Here is a 22,751-nt window from a genome sequence, read left to right as displayed (position 1 = left end):
ACCACCACATGGGCTGGCGCTGGTAGAATATCTCAAAGTACAACAGTAAAGTGCAACAGATATTACACGAAAACATTCTCTATTATTAAAGCTAGTGACCAAGAGCAGCCCAGCGTTAGAAAACACAACAAAATACACCACTATGCTAGCAAATCCCCACATATAGTCTGTTCATGTAAGCCAAGGTAAAAGGTACAAGTTTTTCAAAACAGTTGGAAAATATCCAGGGATGGGAACTAGTGTCATGGGGCAACTCTATTCCACAATTGTGGGGCCACCACCAAAAAAAGCCGTAGCCCATGTGCTTGCTAGGCCAACTTCCTTTGTGAGTGGGCATTTCAACAAGGCTTTATTTGCTTTAATGTAAGCGCTGTGGGTTAAACCACAGAGTCTAGGACTTGCCGGTCAGAAGGTTGGTGGTTCGAATCCCTGTGATGGGGTGAACTCCTGTTGCTCGGTCCCTACTCCTGCCAACCTAGCAGTTTGAAAGCGCAAGTACAAGTAGATAAATAGGTACCGCTCTGGCAGGAAGGTAAACGGCGTTTCTGTGCGCTGCTCTGGTTCACCAGAAGCAGCTTAGTCATGCTGGCCACATGACCTGTACTCCCTCAGCCAATAAAGCGAGATGAGCACCGCAACCCCAGAGTAGGTCACGACTGGACCTAATGGTCAGGGGTCCCCTTTACCTTTACCTTTTTAAATCTGTCCTGGCTGTTGAGTTTGTTTTTTGGTGATGCGGAAGTGGTTACCTTTTTGGTGTGATAGAGCAGGGCCCAGGCAACTCCATGCTTAAGGCTGACCAGTGAAAGTCTTTCTGGTAGCGGGGAAGGGGAGGAATTATGTCAGATCCGCAGAGAAATGAAAGGACCTTCTAATAAAGGAAAAGCAAAACTCCAGGGTCAAAGCAAGCTAAAGGGTGACTATTTTGGAATGAGACATGATGTAATCATGTATTTTTTTGGCTTCACCTAGCTGCCATTCAACAGTTGTTAGGACAAAACAAACTCTGAGCAAACCGTGCTTATGGGCTCAGTAAACTAGCACATTGAAACTCACTCTCACCATGCCGCCTCTGGATGTGCCCAATACTCAGGCACAAAGAACAGAATTCTTAATATTGCAGGTGGGCATGTCATCAATGCTGTTTTTACAGCAAATGCAAACACCTGCCCATCATTCCATCACTTCTGTGGCTCAGATTTATAGGTTCTCTCTACATAACAAAAATAGGCCTTGGAAGCTCCCATACCACAGCAAGCCCTGAGTTGATTTGGTAGTATTGGGGAAGCTGTGCTCTTTTGACTGTAAATAAACAAAGAAAAATTCTGCTAACCTAAGGACAGAAGGATTCTGTGCTCTGGAGTTAAATAATTTTGCAGGTGATTTCCTTTGCTTTTGTAATGTATCTTGCTAGACCTGGGAAATTTCAATAAAAGTATGGAGGCCACTAGGGCAATGGAATTTCTTTTTCCAGACACCCCTTTCCACCCTAGTAAGAACATTCTCAAATTGCTATGAGTAAAAATAGAAACATAATAATAAAAACCTAGTTCTCTTATATTTTAAGTGATCTGATTATAGTGTTATCAGCCACATGATATTAGGAGAGTCTATCCAACGTGTGGCATGAATCATTAAGGGCTAGTCACAACAGTTAAGGGAAGGAGGAAAGTAGGAATAATGTCATTTAGTAGGGGATGAAAAATGGAATTATAACTCACCAAGGTTCCTAAACTTCTCTTACAGAGAATCAAATTATAGGGATATTAAATATATGGAAATCGTATTCCTACGGCTTTTGTGAATAATAAAATCTTACTGAGGTTGAATTGTGAGGATTCTCACTAAAATCAGCAGGGCATTCTAGATGAGCAACATCTCGAGACCACTATAAAGAGCTGAAGTGTCTCCAAGTTGTTTATCCAGACTACAATGGAAAGAGGCCACAGGCTTTTTTTTGGTTATTCCTAGTGATATTTTTCTAGAATAGGATGTCCCAGCACTCACCATGAGCGCCTCTCGTTCTCTTATAATGGCAATGATGCCCACCTGCGAGGTGCCAGAACTGAGTTCTGGCTGAAAAAAAGCCCTGGTTATCCTTTATTCCAAAGCATTACAATCCTCCAACTCCTAAAGAACATAATGGACATCAGATTTCATTCTCGTGAAATGTCTCCTATTTCTGTAAGGTGGCACTGGTAGCTCTCTCTCTCTCTCTCTGTGTGTGTGTGTGTGTAGCATTTATTTATCAATTTGACAAAAATTATACACCACTTGATTGTATCAAAACCTCTAAGTGGTTTACAAAAACTGATCAGGGAACCTTGTTCCCTCCCTCCATCAAGCTGAATGGCGTTAGTAGCAACAGTCATTCTGGCAATATAGAAACTCTAAATAGGTGGCAGGGTAGGGGGGATGCCACTTCTGCTGGGCTCTTCTTGTCCCTGCTGGTTCTTGTAATGAGTGTGACTTTACTGCATCTTGAATTTCCAGGGTGACAGCAATCAAATCAAAGAAGACGGGGGAGGGGAGCCCAATAAGGAGGTAAAAGAGAAAGGAAGCTTCTCATGCCCTGTTATATATTGAAGGAAGCAACCACTGCCGTTACTGTACTGTATATGCACCTTGATGGTAGCTATTCCTGTGATTAAGAGAGAATTTCACAGTATTGATGCAATACCACAGCATAGCTAATTCATGTTAGCCATGGGCAAACATGCATAGAGAATAAGGTTCTCAGTGTTCTCAAATCTGATGGTGTAGCTGTACCATATAGTTAAAGTGTGGGTGTGTCATCTAAAGTACATACTATGCCATAGTGGAGCTGAGGCACATTGGCCATGGACAAATATCTCCATGTGAACATGAAGGTGATCTGTGTTCTTAGATCCTGGGGAGATCAGAGACCCTGGTCCCCTTCAAAACTTCCCCATGTTGTCTACTTCCAAAGGGGAAGCATCAGAGAAGATGGGTGTGGAGGAGACAGATAGTAGCTCCAATCTCTCCCCCCCCCCAAATTCAGGTATTTTATGTTCTGCCATAGCTCCAAGAAAGTGGAGAGTAAGGAGATCTCTCTAGTTCCCTTTTCCTATGGGATTGTCTTAGAAGATTGACAGGTTGGGAAAGTGCAGCACAGAAGCTGCCTTATACCAAATCAGAGCATTGATCCTGCTAGTTTAGTACAGTACTATGGTTTGGCAGCAGCTCCCCAGGATTTCAAACAAGGGTCTCCCACAGCCCTAGGATGTTCTGCATGCAAAACAGGTGCTCAGGACCTGGCCTCCATGCTTCTGACTTTGATGGAGCTCTGAAGATAAACAATGGAGGGGGTGTATCACTGCATTTATTTTACCCTTCCTCTAATCCACTTGGATGAAAAGTTTAGAATCACATTCCCCTATGCAATCAACACCCCTGCTTCCTCCAAGAAGATGAAATTCTTGATGAAGTGGTTTAGAAATCTTTTTCCAAAAAGCGAAATAAATTCTAAACAGTTGTGTGCAAATGAAATTGCACCCCCTGTGCTTTCCTCTACCAAACTGGAATGCAACTTTGAATGCCAGGTGTCTGTGTCCAATTTTGAGCAATTTCCACTTCCTGCCGCAGCCACCTCTGTCCATCCCATGATATTCTGGATGGTGCCCCAATCTTCTGGAGTGACTTTTGGGGTGCGCAAAGGGACAGGAAATCTCCCTTCTGGAAAACCTCCTTCTTAGGATCCAATACATTACCTTGCAGCCTAACGCACCTCAGAGGGTTGCTATCAAATGGGATAATTCCATATGCATCATCGTGGGATCATGTGTTGGATACAGACTTAGAGTAACAAAAACAATGGGTTGCTGGACTAACTGATGTGATGCAGTGGCATTAAAGAGGCTAACACAGGGGTGGGGAAACTGGCCCTCCAGAAGTTGTCCCATCTGTCTCAGCAAGTGTGGTCCAGGGGCAGGAATGATGGAAGTCATAGTCCAACAATATTTGAGGGCCAAAGGTTCCTCATCCCTGTACTAAGAGAAGACATAAATATCCTTCTCTCTCAGCATGGTATACAATATAATCTATATAGTTCATTAAAAGCAAATATCTAAGTTAATACCACAGTATGCTGAAGCACAGGCAACCAACCAAAGAGCAGTGCAGGTTTGCACAATTGGATTGTGAACCTGGAGACAAAGCACACATACTTATTATATGCAGATGGTGTTAAGACTGTCCATATGCCATGCTTTTGTTTATCACCGATGCTGACCTCTAAACCTCAATTAAACTACAAAAGCCCAGTGAATGCATCACAGAAGAATTAAGAAAAGCTGAAGTCGGTCATGTGTCTCTTAGGCTGTTACTTTGCCTATGTTTTTAAAATGGCGTGGTGTTTTAAATTCCATGAAAGTGTCTGTTAAAAATAGAACTGCTCCAACTGGGACCAATTTAAATTTCCTCAGAAGGAGAAAGAATCACCCTGCCACACACTTTTTTGGTGTTCCTTAGATTGGTCAACTGCTTTTTGATAGAAGTCGATACTATATGGTAAACATATCATACTAACAGGACAATCCTATTTATGTGGACTCAGAAGCAAGTCCCACAGTTATTTAAAACATGAAGGGTGCACTTCCTGCTCCAAAAGAAATTTAAAGTGGCCTACAACAACAACATCAAAACCGAATCCACAAAATGCATTAAACCACCACCAGAACATACTGACATCATTGGGATTATGTCAGTAGAAGAATGGTTGACAGCAGGGTTATGGGCAGAGAGTATGGGTTGGAAAATGGTGGGTGGAGTGGAAGGAGAGTGGTTTGTGAAGGCCAGAGAAAAAGGGAGAATGAGATGAAAGATATAATGGAGTTAGGATTGCTGTTAGGACAGCAAGCATATCATTAAAACACATTCTAAAAGCCATTCAAAACATTTTAAAAACAGTTTAAAATGGTCACATCCTCTCAGCCAACGGTTTCAAGGTTGTCAGGAACAGTATTTTTCAGCCATCAAATGTCTGAGTAAACAGGAATGTTTTAAAATTCCTCCTGAAAATCAATAATAATAATGCACCTCATCAGAGAGGGCATTCCACAAATAGACAACCACCACTAAGAAGGCCCTGTCATGGGTCAACAGTAACCAGACAACCCTCACTGGCAGCACCACCAATACAGCCTTTCACTTGCTGGTTAATCTCAACAAAGAGGGCATTCCACAAGATGGGTGTCATAACCAAAACAGTCATTTGTTGTTCACTAAGCATCAGATGACTAAGGAGTATTGAGCAGGGCCTCAGATACTGAAGACAGCATGGAAGGAAAAACATATGGGAAAAGCTGGTCCTTACAAAACCACTCATGGAACTTACTCCCAAGTGTGTCTAGTACTGCAATATTAAACTTGTTTCACAAAACACAGTATAGGGCTATTGTCTGGGACTGCACAAACAGAGCATATTACTTCAGTTCTTTTGGACTCACATTTGCCTATCCATTTGTGGGGCCAATTTAAAGTGCTGCTTCTTACCTTTAAAGTCCTAGATTTAGGAAGGTCCTGCAGCCAATCAGAAGCTGCGGAACCCACATGGGATGTTTGGGTTCCAAAATAATGTTTGAAGACCAGAACACTCACTTCTGGGTTTCAATCATTCGGGAGCCAATTTGTTTGGGAGCCAAGGTACGACGGTATAAATCTTGTTAAATTAAAAACAACAGATGGTGTGGAAACTGGCTCCCTTAAGGGCTGCCTTCTGCCACAAGTGCCCCCTCACACATTCTGCTGGAACACCTGAGGTCCAGCTCCAAGTTGCCCTGTCAGCTGAGGTTCAGCAGATGGGCAGCAGAGGATGGGCCAACTTTTTGGATTGTCCTCTTCACTATTTGCTTTCCAGCAGCAGATGAGAACCCGGCTCTTTCAAGAGGCCTTTGATGGAAGCTGAAGCAATCATTGGCTCTGACGGCTGATTTTTTATTACTGTATTTTACTGTATTGTTTCCACTGCCTTGATCATTTTGTATTCCTGTGCTGTTAGCTGCTTTGAGCTCCCTAGCGGAGGAAAAGAAGGGCAGAATTTTTCCTGGTGTGAAATAACAACAATACCAACAAATTTCCTTCTGTTTTCATCAATAAAAGATGTTGGGTACAATTCACTTTCAGTAGCTTTATGTGCTTTATTTAAAATGTGCAATATTTCACGATAATCCTCAAGGTAATGCTTTACTCTGCACAATAATATTTGGCTCCTGGAGCTGAAGAGTATCACATCCAAATGTCACGCTCCCAGAAATTTATTTAAGGTTTGCCCTCGCACGAGCAGAAAAGCAATTTCCCTTTCCACAGCGAATCTAACTTGCCACTGGCTGTGAACTGTTTCAGGCCTGTGACCATGAACAAGGGAACAGCTCAAAGTAGACACGTACAGAATTGAACAGTTAATGGCTTTTTTCTCCTGAAATGTTCAATACTTTCTGCTTTGGTACAAGAAAATGCTCTTTTTATAAAGTAATAAATTGTGCTAAAATTGAGATTCGGTTCATGGACTTGGGGGCTAAACAACTGCCTTATGAGAGTGGTATTCATCTATGGTTTGTGCAAAGCAGACCTACTGAAACTAATGGAGCTAACTTAGCAATGTTTATTAACTTCAATGGGTCTACTCTGAGGAAGACATAGTTGAATACCAGTTTCAGGTTATACAGAGGGGCTTTGGAATTTCTCTTCAGTAACTTGATAAGTAAGGCACTCCCCAAACTCCCAGGAATTTTGGAAACTGCTTTGATGCAGTGCAAAGGTCAGTAATGGTGATGGGGGGGGGGTGGAGATAAGCAGGGGAGCTGGTACTTGTATGTGAATGTTTGCACTCACCTAAGGGGAACTTTAAGTAACCTCACTGAGCCCTGAGGAACTAAGACTACTATTGCACTTTAAACACCTCTGGTTTAAAGGATTTAGAGGACCACCTTCTCCCACCATAAGCAAGTTGAACAATTATCCCTCATAGGTCTTATCCATGCACAGACATTTCTAGTATCCGTATGAACAGCCACATAGATTTTTGAGGGCCACTATTTATCTGGATGCTAGAAACCAGAGCGGTAGCTGGGGCGGGGAGCTAGCCAGGTTTTTTGCCCCAGGTGAAGGGGGTAGGGTTGTAAAACTGGGTCTTTGACCTGGGTGAAATAAAGCCTACTTGCGCCCCCTGTAGAAAGCTAGATGCAGGAGAAGATTACTCTGGAAACGTGTTACTCTTAGGGGAATTCTTTTGCTGAGGGCAGAGGGGTCACACTAGTCTAGCAGCTGGCAACCTAAACTTTGCACATTAAGTCTACCCATCCCATTTTGTGATGTCATAGTACCAAGGAAAGAGGAATATTATTTATTTAGATCTCAGAGCAGTTCACAAGGTGCAACAATAGCAGGCTGGCATGTGATCGTCCGAGAGACAGAACGCCATGTTTCAGCATGTGAACGGCTGCTGCATGACTAAGTGGTCTTTTGCCAACTATGCACTGAACTGCCCTAAGGCCTACAAAGCAATCGGTCTTAAATGTCAATTCAAAGCAGGCTGCTAAATCTTCTGCACAGGGACATGCGGCAATTTAACGATGGTCCCAGAGGGAAGTAACTTATTAGGCATTCCTGGTTCATGAAGCGTCTTTAACTTTAGGGCTGCACTTTAGGGCTGCACATTCTTCAACAAAGCTCTGTTCTGGGGTGCACTCTGAGCTCTTTGACAAAATAGTGGGACAGAAATATGATTTTATTTTATTTTTAAAGATGGCTCCCTGGATGCTTTTTGACAAATTGCTTTTAGCCTTGTAAATTGAAGTTCAAGGGGTAGACACTCCCACTTTACTCAACTGAGCCCCATATTTCTTCCCCAGGTCATTTTTTGATAAGTTTTAAAGGAAATTATAAGTAAGTATGGGAGAAAGGTCCATAATAATACATTTTCGCTGCTGAGCAAGCCTGGGAGAGGAAATACTCCTCCCACTTAAAGACATCTCAAAAAGGTACAATTAAAACCTAAGGGAAAATACCAGCATTTCAGGATTTCAATTCTGACAGGCCTGCTCATTGCTAACACAGGAAGAGCACATGTTTTATTGTTTATTCTAGAAATTGCATGGTATTGTTTATTCTAGAAATTGCATGGTGACCGAGAACTTTCATTAAAACAATGACTGACAGGAAATGAATGGGCAGCACATGACACAGGCAAAGCATGTTAGATGTTAAGGTTGCAATCCTATACACACTTACAAGTAGGGAAGAACTATTGAGTAACATGGGGCTTACGTCTAAGAAAACAGGTATGGGTTTGCGCCATTCAGTGGGTCAGACCCACATCTAGCCATGCTTGGAGTAGACTCACTGAGATCAACGGGACTCAAACTAGATCCAGACAAAGGCTGAACACCTAACCATGTCTACTCATAAGTAAGTTCTATTGAATCCAGTGACTAAGTCTGCTGCAGTTAAAAAGCCCAGAAATATTGTGTGCTTCAGCATTTCACGAGCGGGATACCAAATGTGCTGCCAAAATCCATTTTAGCAAAGTGCCGAACAACAAATGACTCACCATCATCATCAACAAAAGGAACACATTGCTGGCCACCCCACAACAGGTATGCCTATTTTCTGGAGGCAAGTCAGCAGAAATACAGGACTGGAAAATGATAGGTAAATTATTACATATGAAGCTGCCTTGGGTCCATCCAGCTCCACAATGACGGGGAGGGACCCTCCAGCATTTTAAGGCAGGAGTCTTATGCTAGCGCTGGGGATCGATCCCAAGTCATTCTGCATACAAAACAGATGCTCTGCGCAATTCAAAGTGTTGGTGCTGACCTTTAAAGACCTAAACAGCCTCGGCCTTGTATACCTGAAGGAGAGTCTCTACCCCCATCGCTCAGCCCGGACACTGAGGTCCAGCTCTGAGGGCCTTCTGGTGGTTCTCACACTGCAAAAAGTGAAGTTACTGGGAACCAGGTAGGGAGTTCTTCTTGGTAGTGGCGTCCGTGCTGTGGAACACCCTCCTATCAGATGTCAAGGAGTAACTATACAATCTTTCGAAGACATCTGAAGGCAGCCCTGTATAGGAAAGCATTCATGTTTTATTATGCTTTTATATATATTGGAAGCTGCTAAGAGTGGCTGGGGGAACCCAGTCGGATGGGCAGGGTACTACTACTACTACTACCACCATATTTTTCAATGTATAAGCTCAACAAATCTGGGCAACCACCCCCCCTTTTTTGTTGCAGCCCCCAAAAAATAGGGGTTGTCTTATACATGGGGTCGTCTTATACATGGAAAAATATGGTAATAATAATAATAATAATAATAATATAGCTACAGCTGTTTTCCATGGCTGATTGTTTCCCATGTGTGAGCTCCTCCAACCCTCATTTCCTGGTGTAGATCTTTATTTCACCCTTGTTAGCTGGTGTAGATCTTCATTCATCCCTTCTTCTCTGGTTGTGGCAGGGTGCCATTTTGTTTTTACCTCAGGTGCCAAAATGTCTTGGGCTGGTCCTGTATCCAGGCATTCTAACTTGAGATTTCAGTTATTCTAATAATTTTTAGGGTTTTTTTAATTGTTGTAGCGATACATCTCTGAAATCCAAAAAAGATGAAGGGGTGGTATACAAATGCTTTAGATATGTAAAACAAGCAAAAATAATCATGGCAGGGAGAGAGTGGTATAAGATTTTAATGTATAAAAATCACTTGTTAAAAGATCCTTGGGGGGGGGGGGGACTTAATAAAAAGAAAGGGGGGAAATGACACTTTGAAATGCTGACATAGCATACCAGAACTGGAGTAGAAAAATTAATTAAGAAAATGTTCAGAGGGAGGCACCAAATGTAAAGAAAGTCCAGAATTTTTTAAATTTGTTACTGAGCTATTGAGTTAGTTTATCATTGGCATTGTTAAGGAAATATATTTAATGTTAGATTCTTGGCTTTATAACTTTTTGGATTTCAGTTGTACTGTAATATATGATACCTTTTTACAAAAGCATTTTCATTAAGTATTTTGAACAATACAATGTAACAGACATGTACAAACATTTAGAAATTAAAATCAAACTGCTCTGCTATGGAATATGGAGTGACTTATTTAAGCAAGTCAACTTGGCTACAGTAGCACATATTTAAAACCAGGCTTTCTTTTGTTACTGATTTTGTGGTGTTATTCTTTTTTTTTGTTTTTTTGTTACTGGTTTCTTCTTTTTATTATGACTTTGTTGATAAAATAAAGAGGCAGAGCCTTTTGTCTTTTATTCCAACAGCTCTACAAGACAAAATTGTTGCTTCTCCTTGACTCTGTAGCCTCAGGAGTATGATTTATTGTTAAATAATGATTTGGATAATCCTACTTTTTAAAGATATATAGGCAAATCTTAAGCATTTTTAAATGGAACTATGTCTGACTTTCTTGTGCTGTGTAATCCTATGCATGTTTACTCAAACCTGGAGCTTACTCTCAGGTAAGTGTGCTTAAGGAATGTTACCTATATATCTGGATATGTTCAAAGACACCACAATTGTTTACTGAAAACTAAAGCTACAATCACAACAACTTGAATTAATGCTTAGTCTGGTATGACTTTATTGATGTCAATAAGTTTAAATTTTATTGATAAAAATCAAACTATTTCCACTCTTCCTCCTTCACAGTCTTCCACTGGACATTTCATTTCAACTCAGTGCCTCAAAGCACTGCCGGTGAAAACAAATGACACACAATTGGCATCACACCTGAGATAGAAATAGGAAATATCATTTCCATCATGTCTTCCAAAACAATCAATTCCTACCCAGAATAATGTTTCCAGTGGATAGTTTCCCACATACTCCAACTCTGTTAAGTGTCCAGATTCCAGCATGGAACAACATGAGAAGTCAGTATTATACCCAAAGGTGATCAGAACACTCATAAATTGCCACCAATGGCTGATTATAATTCTCTATGTACCATATTGGCCTGAATATAAGCAGCACCCGAATATGAGCTGCACCTTCATTCAAGGGGGGGGGGGGGAGAGAAAAAAATACACTACCCGAATATAAGCTGCTCCCTTAAAATTCAGCAGGTGCAAACAAAGTAACAACAAAATAAATAGATAAGTAACATAATATTTATTTTCTCTTTTGTTTATGCATACATGTCAAATGCTGGAATGTGCATTGTGTCCAATTGTTTATTGTGAATATTGACATGTATAAAAAGGATGGCTGTAAACTAATTGAAAAACCAACAAAGATGTCTAAAACTTTTTTTAAAAAAAAAATCAGCAGGCACTCACACCCGTTCAGTTTTACCGTATGTCTGTCTCGGCAGTGATATTGTAAAAGCCAATATTTGTAAGGTCGTGAATTTAAGCCGCACTTTTAACTTTTCACGGTCAGAATTTGGGGGAAAAAAAGTGTGGCTTATGTTCAGGCCAATACGGTATATATGGGGCATAAGTTGTTTGCCATGAGAACAAAACCCCAGACTTGACCATGACCACCATTTTATCTGGATTGGGCTTTAGTTGGTGAAGTTTCATAGACTGCTTCACCCGTTCAGACACTGTTTCACATATAAACCAGCAATATCAATCATTGCATTTCAATTCTGCTCCTCCCTTCCACCTTTAGATTACATTCAACCAGTTCTGTAGAATTCGAACAGCAGCATTTGGAGTTGTGACCATTTTATCAAAATATGTCAGTCGTGGTTTTTTACAGAAAGAAAATGTGTGAATGACCAGCAGATGACCCCTGAGCACACCTAATCTACCAACGGCCTGCTGGTCAGGTCAGGTCAGAGAGCAGAGATAATGTTGATGGGTGCCACTTGGTTTCCAGATACATAAGGGTATCCACAATTGCTAACCCAAACCTGCCTACATTACAACAGTGAATCCCAAATGATGGATTAGAATGTCTGTTCTGGGCAGTCTCTGGAATGGCAACTAGGAATCAGCACAGTCAATCCAAAGAGGTAGGTAGTTTCAGGGTCAGAGTTTGGCACTTGCAGATCTGTTCTGAACAGACTCAAACCCACTGCCACTCCTCAAAGGGCATGGGATTGTCTTTAGGAAAATATCTAGAGCCAGGGCATTCTTAGAAATTTCATTTCAAAAGAAGCAGGGGTTTGAGAGAGAGATTTTAGGTGCTTTCCCATTTTACTTTTTTGGATGCCATCAGGAAATAGAAATAGGCAGTGGACATTCTGGCTCTGGTATTTTGCATCAAAGGGCAAGAAGAGCCTTGTTGGACCAGACAAAACACCTATCTAGTACAGTATCCCTTTTCTCACAGTGACCAATCTATGGGAGGCCAATGGAACCCATGACAAATGATGAGTTTACTACTGGTAAATATGATTCATCCACAAAGAGCTTGAAGGCTAAATGCTGGCCCTACTGCACTTACCTACAGGCTTTTGTTGGAATCCTGAGATTCCCAGCCATCTTTGCTCTTTTTTGAAAGGACATTTCTATCTTCAGACATACACTTAAAAAATATGACGACAGTATGTATTAAAACGGTCCAGCACCAAAAGATAAGTAAGTATGGCATTCCTGTTAACACAAATAAGATACAAATTGTTTCATTTGCCTTGGACTACAATAGAAGATTCATTTCAGGCTCCTATCATCTGTGGTCTGTTTCCATTACAGTCCTTATTGTGAAATAAGCCAAACATCCTTACTTTTAATTACTGCTTGGCAAATATTTGCCACAGCAGCATTGATTAAAAAGCTTTACAGAAGATGAAGGCTAAACCTCCAGGACATATCTTTCTAGAAAAATTCTGCCTTGTTTAACTCTCATTACTATACATATTTACCTATGGAACAATGGACCGATTGCCTCACCTCCTGCTCTGACCTTTTGGCTACAATTCACTTTGTTGCATAATGAACTGGATTCCTCACATGGCAATAGAGTCCCAGTAAAATTCATTGGTTTGTTTCTGTGAGGCACCTGGATGTCATTGCTAGCCAATAAATATAGATCATGAACATCAGTATGATTTATAAGGTCGCATGTACCATAAGAAACTGCCTTATCCTGAGCCAGAAAATTGGTTCATCTAGGTCAGCTGGACCATAAAGGCTGATCGCCGAAGAATTGATGCTTTTGAACTATGGTGCTGGACGAGACTCTTGAGAGTCCCATGGACTGCAAGAAGATCAAACCTCTCCATTCTTAAGGAAATCAGCCCTGACTGCTCACTGGAAGGACAGATCGTGAAGCTGAGGCTCCAATACTTTGACTACCTCATGAGAAGAGAAGACTCCCTGGAAAAGACCCTGACGTTGGGAAAGATGGAGGGCACAAGGAGAAGGGGACAACAGAGGACAAGATGGTTGGATAGTGTTCGCGAAGCTGACCAAACTGTGGGAGGCAGTGGAAGACAGAAGTGCCTGGCGTGCTCTAGTCCATGGGGTCACGAAGAGTCGGACACGACTAAACGACTGAACAACAACAACAACAAAGGTCAGTATTGCCCTTTTTGACTAGCAACAACTCTCCCAGGATTCAGACAGGAATCTTCCCTGGAGATCCCAAGGATTTAACCTGGGACCATTTGGATGCAAAGTATGCATGCCCCATCACTGAACTGTGTTCTCTTCTTATTCATCTGAAGCTATTGCAGGTGTAACAGTGATTGCCAACACAGCAGCTGTGGGTTCAATAGCACCCTTAAGGTCTTCCCTGATACCTATGAATTCTCTGAGCCTCCCCACACACTGCGCCTTTGATCTTGAGTTGGTGAGAGTGGTTACCTTCTTCTTCCTTGAAAAGTACATGGAGCTGAAAGAGGAAGCTGAAAGAATGACGCTCTTTCCCACTTCCTCTCCCAGCTCTATGGATTTTTCAAGATTCAGGTCAATTCTACTAGATCTCTCTTTTAACCAGAGGTACTTGGGAAAAGCAAAGTGTGTGTGCATGCACATTCTATTTTTCTGTTTCTCCAGGGAGGAGAGAGAAAAGTGACGAGAGTGATGGCATCCATAGAACTTACTCAAAAATCCAAATCTGCTCACGGTCGTAAAAAGACTGGAGATTGTTGAGCTGTAAGAACTGACCAGTTCCAGCAGGGAATTATCTGGTACAGAAAGTGATTGCCTATAGTATGGAAGAAGTAGAATGTGAAGCTTCTTCTTTCCTGTCTCACTGCTCTGTATAATCATATCCGTAAGCAGCCAGTTTATGTCTGTTTGGCAGACCACTTTGCTAATAAAGGTGAGTGCAATGTAACTTAAAAGCACTTGAGAGCATTGTAGCCAAGCACTTTCCAAAGTAACAAAGACCCACGGTGGCATTGGAAGTCCAGAAATAAATGATCAGGTGACAAGAATGGTACAAGAGGAGATGGTACCAATTGTGCAGAAGCCCTAAACAGATAGCTTCCAATTCTAAACAATGTTGAGTAGCTGTGGTATGTTAAAAGCAAAGGGTTAAGGATTACTTCTTGAAAATTTGAGCATTTAATCAAGTGCAATAATTGTGAATAATCCCTTTGTTATGACAAAGACTCTTTGTTTTGGTGCTGTGGATTTCAAAAGTCATGAGATCTGCTGAAGAGAAGCAGACAGAACAGAGGTAAAAGGTGGATAGTACAGTCGATTCAGTACTTATAACTTGCTCTAGAAGTGGCCTAGGAGGCGATAACCATATTGCTTTCACAATCTTGGGCAATCTCTGTGGAAAACACAACGGCAGGAAATTTTCTCTGCTTCAGACCATTGGTCCACATAGCTCAGTACTGCCCACAGTGACTAGCAGCCTGTCTCCAGCTGTTTCCAGGCAGTGGTGTTTACCAGATGCCAGGGACTGAAACCAAGGAATTCTACACAAGAGATAAACAATGTAGTATCCTCTAGAAGTTGTGGACTAGAACTCCCATCGGCCCCCAGTCAACAGTCAATGGTCAGTTAAGATCCAAACTGTGGTCCACAACATCTGGAGTGGAAGGTACCATTTTTGCTACATGAAAAGTCCTACCACTGAGCCGTTGCACAGGTGGCTCATTTGGGAACAGCTTGGATGGCGAGGAAGGTTCTTCCTCAGCTCCCACAAAGACAGCCCAAGCAAGCATCCTTTGCTAAAGTCTGTGAAAAGCTGAAGAATTACCTGGTGCTCCTGTCAAAACACAATGGTGACTGGGGCGGGGGCTCCACAGAGAGGGAACTTCCACACATTTCATCTGCTCAGCTAAGAGCAAAGGCATGAATGTCAACTTGCTTTGGAAAAAGAAAGTGCACTGTGACCTGGCAGGTCTTCCTGCTTGTTTGCTCGGATAACTTGCCTCCACAATAGGCTTGAGCAAGGGGAGAGGGGAAGAAATTAAACCTTCCAAATATTGGCAGGCTTCACAGCTAAGCCATTTCTCACCTCAGTTCCTGGTTTTAATGCACTGTCTAATCGCAAGGATAAAAATGACAAGGAATACTGGTATTTGGCCTGAGCCTAATGCTAGATACATAAGCTAGAAAGCTAGCAAGTCAGGGAGAATGTCAGGCTACAACCTCTCCTCCTCATGTTTGTATTCCATGTGCAAGTTTTTTTTTTTAATGTGATAGCAAATAGCCTCCCTCACCTGCATGACACTACTGTGTATCTTTTCCAGAATATTTTGATTCCGCTCTTATGACTGTGTCATAAAGGGTAGAAAAGGGAAAACTCAACAATGTGTGGGAATGGTTGAATATTAGAGATGGAGAGAGGAAGTGGAGATGCTGTATAGAGGGGACTTTAGAGCTTGGTGCCCTCCAGAGGTTTTGGGCTGAATCTCCCATCAGTCCCAGCACAAGGCTGATGGGAGTTGTGGTCCAAAACCTCTGGAAAGCACTAGGTTGGTGAAAGCTGGTCTAGATTCACTCAGTGTTCGAAATGTGCTTTTTGGCTATGCTGAATTCCCCCCCCCCCTTTCCTCCTCTGCCCCCCTTAAGCGCCAGCACAGCAGGGAGAAGAAACAATGCAGATTATAATCAAGTGGTTCAATTGACCAATAAAAATTAGTAGGAAGACCAATAACAGGCCCAATGAACAGATGCTAACCTATAATCCATTTTACGTAATATGCTCTGGACATACAGTGGCAGCAGCATTTGTACTCAGAAAACTTGGCTGAAAAATGTTTTCAGAAGATTGCTCAGCATCCCTTTATGAATGCCAAGGAACAAAATTATTACACCCCAGCCAGACCAAGCTTTCCAAATGCAAAAAAAGAAAGAAAAAGCTTAAAGCTACTTAGCAAAGAAGGCAATGTCTAGAATTATCTTGGGCAAATGCCAGTCTCTGGGGGACAATACTAGTTAGACTGGCCACTCTGGAGAAACAGAATGCTGAACTCGATGGACCTTCAGTCTGATCCAGCAGTGCTACTCTTGATGCTTTTGTGTTGCCTTTCACAGAAATCATTGAGTCTTCATCCCCAACCATAATAAAGGCTACATACATTCATCCTTTGTTACCCTTGCCCCCCCCCACCTCACTTTCTTGTGTCCTCATCCTCCTGGCCCATATCTAAATTTGAAATGTATGTGCTTCACACCAGGGGACCACCTTTTCCTTATGTTATTCTGCAGAACAATAAAGGTATATGAATGAAATGTCAACAGTGACAGGGCCTACAGACCTTCTGAGCTCTAAGCTGGTGTTGCTCAGTGATTAAGATCATAAGCTATGATAGAGGCACCCTTCGTTTAAACCCCAGTTCAACCATGAACTCACAAAGGCATACCCTTACGTCTACAAAAGGTGAAGAGCGAGGTAAACCTCAAACAAGTGCCAAGAGGAGAAAATAATGAATTGCCCACAGCACTCCAATTAAAACTTTATCAGGATAATAACTACAAAATGGAAGATGTTATCAAAACAGCTTGAGCAACTCTGTAAATTCTTCTCTGTTACTCTCCTCTCTTTGCTGCTTTGTTAGTTCAGTCATAATTGTCTCCTGCGCTTTACAGAAGTCACTTTGTCTCCTCAGCCCTTTCCATGCCTTTATTTCCATGTGAGGCAATTGTGGGTTGACTGGGAAGCAGCCCCACCTGCAACTTCACATCCACTTCCTGGAACAGTCACACACAGTGAGCTGTCGTCTGTATGAAACACACAACACATAAGCTTCTGCTGTATGTAAGAGCATCACACTTTCAGGATACCTGCACAATCGGGTGACCCAATTGTGTAGAGCCCCTACTGTATGTGTCAGCAGGGATTTGTGGCTTGGGGATTTTATTACAGAGAAGCAGGTGTGATGTTGGGAGCAGGGCTAAATGTGCAGTCTCGCTTTTCGGTCAAGACACAATTGCCCTACACCAGCCTTTCTCAAACTTGGGTCCACATATGTTAGGTCCACATCATCCCTGACCACTGGTCCTGGTAGCTAGGGATTATGGGAGTTCTAGGTTCTAGGGAACCAGGCAGAAGGCCTTCTTGGTAGTGGCGCCCACCCTGTGGAACGCCCTCCAATCAGATGTCAAGGAAATAAACAACTATCTGACTTTTAGACGACATCTGAAGGCAGCCCTGTTTAGGGGAGTTTTTAATGTCTGATGTTTTATTGTGTTTTTAATATACTGTTGGGAGCTGCCCAGAGTGGCTGGGGAAACCCAACCAGATGGGCAGGGTATGTATGTATGTACGTATGTATGTATAAACAAACAAATAAACAAATAAAATTATCTAGTCCAACAACATCTGGGCACCCAACACACAAGGCTGCCCTACACACAAGTAACACATGAATGGGTTTTTAATTTCCAACCAGCTTTCCCACCCATCGAATGCATGGGGGCAATAATACCGGCCTACCTCACAAGGTGTTAGAAGGATAATTGAGTTAATGTATGTGATGCACTTGAGCAGGTGGGGCAAGGGCTGCAATCTGAGAAGCATGCACTGGTAGAACTTGGAATGCCTAGAAGATTCTGGTGCTCAACAGGACAATGGACACCTCCTTTCCTATCAAGGTACGATCCACCATTCCCTGGGGTAGCTCAGTTGGTACAGCAGAAGACTCACCCTCAGGGTTGTGGGTTTGAGCCCCACGTTGGGCAAAAGACTCCTGCATTGCAGGGGGTTGAACTAGATGACCCTCATGGTACTTTCCAACTTTACAGTTCTATGGTTCCATGATTCTCAGGGCCCCAACAGGTGTGTTGGGAAGGACCTTCACCCAACCCCAGAAAAATAGGAGTAGCAGACAAGCAGCCACCCAAGCTGTCTGATTGGGTACACAAGGGGGTTTCCCTACTCATCAAGTCCAAATCCCCTTCCTCACACTTTCCCCTGTTTGACTTTGCTGCTAGTCTCACAGGCAAAATGCAAATCTCTGTCAACATTCGGATGAGAACTGAAGAAGAATGTGCCGCATGTGCAGTTCAGCTTATCTGCCTCGAGAGAAATGTATTTTAGCACGGATAAAAGTGTCGCTGGAAATATTCTAAGAAAACCGAGACTGATCACCAGACAGATTATGCCGGGGATGAGACTAAACACAGTCTGTCAGCTTCTGTGCAGGTATCTGGAGCCAGATCCCAAGGGAAGGTTCCAAGTCTTTGGTGGTTGTTGTTTTTTAATGAGATAAAATTATGGTGAAGATTATCTCTCTTTTGCATAGTTGCAGTCCAGTTTCCTAAACTGCAGGAGGAAGTGAACCAAGAAATTTTCGCATCACTAGAAATGAAACACAGTTATATGTGCACCCCTGCCCTCTTCTACGCTTTGGCATTTGTGAGCTCGGTGCAGCAAGACCAGCACCAGGTGCTGCAGTTGCCAGGAGGCTGGGGAAGAGCACTCGACATCTTTGCCCTCCCCAGCACTCACCTTTACCTGAGGGTGGTTGAGAGAGCCAATTGTAAATCATCTAGCCTGGTGAGAAGACCTACCCCACTCCCTATGCACTGTATGACTTTCATTTTGCTCTGTATTTATATATTAAATTCAGATTATATCCTGGTAATATTGGTTTATTCTATATTCATTGATTTGGCTGTATTTGAATTTATTGCTGTTTTGTATACTGTACTGGTCTCCCTCTCTCTCGCCCTCCCCCCCTCTCTCTTTCACACACACACAGACAGACATTTTTCATTTTGATAACTGGATGTTAGTTGCAAATCACTTTGGGCACAGTTCACTGTGAAAAAGCAGAATACAGTCATACCTCATGTTACGTTTGCTTCATGTTATGCTTTTTCAGGTTGTGTCCCTTGGCGACCCGGAAGTACCGGAAAGGGTACTTTCGCCACTCGCGCATGCGCAGAAGTGCTAAATTGTGCTTCGCGCATGCGCACAAGTGCAAAATGGCGCCACACACCTGCTCAGATATGGTGCTTCAGGTTGTGGGTTTTTCATGTTGCGAACGGGCCTCCGGAATGGATCCTGTTTGCAACCAGAGGTTCCACTGTATAAAAAAAACTAAACTAATGAATTGTTGAGATAGTGGATTATTGGGCCATACCAAGTGGGGTATCATTTCTGAATGTTCTCCTTTGCAAAACAACAACAACAACAACGTGTAGTAAACCAGAAATCCAGTAAAAATGTTTTTGTTTTTTTTTGTAGCCCTGCCCAGGGCTTTTAAAAGAAAATATGGGTCAACGTTCAAGAGAATGACACCCCATCTGAAGTCTAAAATAGTATAGTCCAGAATCCCATCACCTCTGTCTCCCTACCACCCCATTTGGCATAATGGGTACAGTCATAAATACAAATAACAAACTCATTCTCAGAGTGCTGATCTGTGTAAGGCAAAAAGGAACCATCCTTGCACAAGTGCAGGGGATCAGCTGAGGAACCCCAACTTTTTCAGGAAGTACAAAAAACTTTAGAGTGGGAATGAGGGGGGTGAGAACCAAAAACAGCCCAATCACCACTGAACGTACTCAATGCTCAGTCAGTGCTGATTGGCTGATGTGGGAGAACACAGACACAGTAGGACGGAAGAGGGCATGGGTGGCTGGAATCTAGAACAAGAGAACTTCCCGTTGCAACATTTTGTTGCAAGTTTCCATTGTGGCCCTTATTTCAGACTGCCCAAACCTCTGTCAGTGATATTAGTGATGGAAGAATAGTTGAGCAAATGAGTCAGAACTATTTCATATCACAATCAAGAATTTTCCTACATGGGTCAAGGCGGAAAATACACACACCTTTGTGTGTGAATATCATTCCACTGTTTACTGTGCTACCTGGACCTGTTAGGAAGATGCCGCTTCCAGGAAGGTGTAAAGGTAAAGGTACCCCTGCCCGTACGGGCCAGTGTTGCCAGACTCTAGGGTTGTGCGCTCATCTCACTCTATAGGTCGGGAGCCAGCGCTGTCCGCAGACACTTCCGGGTCACGTGGCCAGCGTGACAAGCTGCATCTGGCGAGCCAGCGCAGCACACGGAACGCCGTTTACCTTCCCGCTAGTAAGCGGTCCCTATTTATCTACTTGCCCCCGAGGGTGCTTTCGAACTGCTAGGTTGGCAGGCGCTGGGACCGAACGACGGGAGCACACCCTGCCGCGGGGATTCGAACCGCCGACCATGCGATCGGCAAGTCCTAGGCGCTGAGGTTTTACCCACAGCGCCACCCGCGTCCCGACCCAGGAAGGTGTACAGGTGGCAAAACAAGCACTCTACATACCATTGCCCCATATCATGTAGGAAAAATGTGTGCGATGCAGTCTGCAAATACAGGCCCTGACAGTTTCAGAACTGCAAAGAGGACCTCTATTAAAAACACCCATCTTTGATTTGAAAAAAATTCCCTTGGAAAGTATGATTTCCTGGAACATGTGAAATTCTAAAGAGTCTTTCTTCCTTTCATTAAAAAAAAGTCACTTCCTATATTGATCTGGACAAGTGAGGAAGTTTGGCATAATTAAAAAGTTTAAATATTTAGATTGAACCAAAATGAACAGACAAGAACGGTTGCAAGAGTGTTGTCTAAAGTGACCTATATTCGACCACACACAAAAACAAAGCGACAGAAAAACAGAGAGTGGGGGGAGAAGGGGGAGGAATTACTCCAAGTCTGTGTTCGAAATTCATTCATTCACATTAGTGACACAGTCGACATCTAAATTAATTGGATCAGAACGCTCAGGCGGATTCATTAAGCCTAGAAATCAGATCAAAGTCTGCACGCGAAATTAAACAATACTCTTCGGAAAGGGAGCCCGAAGGGACTCTCCTACCCAGCTGATCTTTTCGTGTGTGCAGAGCTAAGGAGTGCTAGGAAAGGCAATAACGATTCTAGGCTGCGCAGCGGGGTACCCAAGAAGTGAAAATGCAAGAATGCTCCTATGATAGGAGTCCGGCTCCTGTTAAACCTGTTGCTCGTTACGCTGCTCTGAAAATTAGCACCGTGCAAAAAACATCTGGGGACATAAAACGAAGCAAATGCAAGAGAAGGCGCCAAAACAGCAGATAAATAGATCAATCGCGTAAGCAAATTAATAATCCCTCCCAACAGCATAACTCCAGCCTGTCGCCATCGCCGGATCAAGAAACTTGTGTCAGGTGTGGAGGTGGTGGGGAGAGGTTAGATGCGCAGGTTGGAGATCCGACATAACAAGCAGTACTTCATATTTTATTGGTCAGCCAAACACAGTTTATCGCCAAGTAGTACTTACAGCCAGGTTCTGCCTGCAGCAAGCAGCAAACGTGAGGAGGAAAGACTGTTGGGTCCGGATCCTGATAACTGCAGCGCGGCTCCTTCACAGCTCAGTCAGATTCACCAGCCTCCCTCCACCACCACGCCAGAAAGAGGCGCCTAACAGAAGACGGAAATTAGGAACCCGGAGGTTGCCTTTCGAAGAACTCGCCCCCTGGGAAGAAGGGGCAGCGGGGCAGCCGAGCCCTGCCTTGCGAAGAGCCCGCCAATCCCCAGCGCCTCCTCCCACGATCCCGCCCCCTGAGGTCGCTTTCGGATCCTTCCCAGCGCGGCTGCTTGTAAACAGTGCGAGAGAGACGCTCGTCGCCTTCTCAATGGAAGCCCACGTGGAGAGGCGGGGCGCCGAGCGCGTAGGAGGAACCGGGCGGGCGGCGGGGGCGGCGGAAACGGAGCAGCCTCCCATTTCCCATCGCTGCGATGCGATTGGCCGAGCCAGGAGACGCCCTTTTCACAGATCGGTGACACACTCAGGTAGTGCTCCTTCACTGGGGCGGCGCCCCCATAGCTATCCCACTTAATATCCAAGTTGATGACCGCCACTGCCTCTTATGGGAGTAAATGCCATAGTTTAACCACAGCGACTTTGTTAAGGTACATTATTTTGCCCGCCCTGAATCTTCCAACATTGAGCGTCCTTGGATAACCATGAGTTATGGCAGAGGGAGAAAAACTCTGCCCCGTCTACTTTCTCCCATGCTTTACACCTCTTACTCACCTATTCTTGGAACCAAAAAGCCTCAAATGTTGCCTCCTGGTGCTTCAAGACAAGTGGTCATGGATAATGGGAGCTGTAGTCCAAAAACAGCTGGAGACCAAAGTTTGGGAAACACTGCTATACTTCTTCCAAGCACGGGAATGTTTTGCTTGTTGCAATTTTATATAACTTCCCTGCACAGGTATCATAATGAATGCTCAGTGGATAGCCAATGCCATCTAGGCTGCCTCTGTAATCTTTGTGCCAACATATCAGCTCGAGGAACAGGTTGTATGGCAGTGGCCTAAGAATTCGTTATATTACTGCTTGCAGAAAGTTTTTGGGGAGGCCTTATGACATTCCATCAATCAACTGTTAATCTGGAATTGG

General features: G+C 43.3%; 1 protein-coding gene and 1 long non-coding RNA gene across 3 annotated transcripts in view; both read right to left on the bottom strand.

Annotated features, from left to right (window-relative positions):
* The window catches only part of FRMD1 (FERM domain containing 1), a 55,518-nt gene extending 33,523 nt beyond the window's left edge, over nt 1–21,995 (bottom strand). The window contains exon 1 of the mRNA XM_083434157.1: nt 21,627–21,995. The gene's annotated coding sequence lies outside the window, so the exon portion shown is untranslated. The remainder of the gene's footprint in view (nt 1–21,626) is intronic.
* On the bottom strand, nt 10,577–17,913 carry LOC310673589. Of its 2 annotated transcripts, XR_014509144.1 has the most exons (4): nt 17,817–17,864; nt 12,866–12,987; nt 12,420–12,568; nt 10,577–10,754 (listed from the first exon to the last, which is right to left on the bottom strand). It is a non-coding gene; the product is annotated as an uncharacterized lncRNA (long non-coding RNA). The 2 variants fall into 2 exon arrangements; XR_014509143.1 differs by lacking the exon at nt 12,866–12,987 and having other exon boundaries at nt 17,817–17,913.
* Nucleotides 21,996–22,751: the final 756 nt, after the last annotated feature.

This window comes from Podarcis tiliguerta (assembly GCF_965153285.1).
Source record: "Podarcis tiliguerta genome assembly, chromosome: 3".
Classification (NCBI taxonomy): Eukaryota; Metazoa; Chordata; class Lepidosauria; order Squamata; family Lacertidae; genus Podarcis; species Podarcis tiliguerta.
This window is presented reverse-complemented; position numbering and strand designations above follow the sequence as displayed.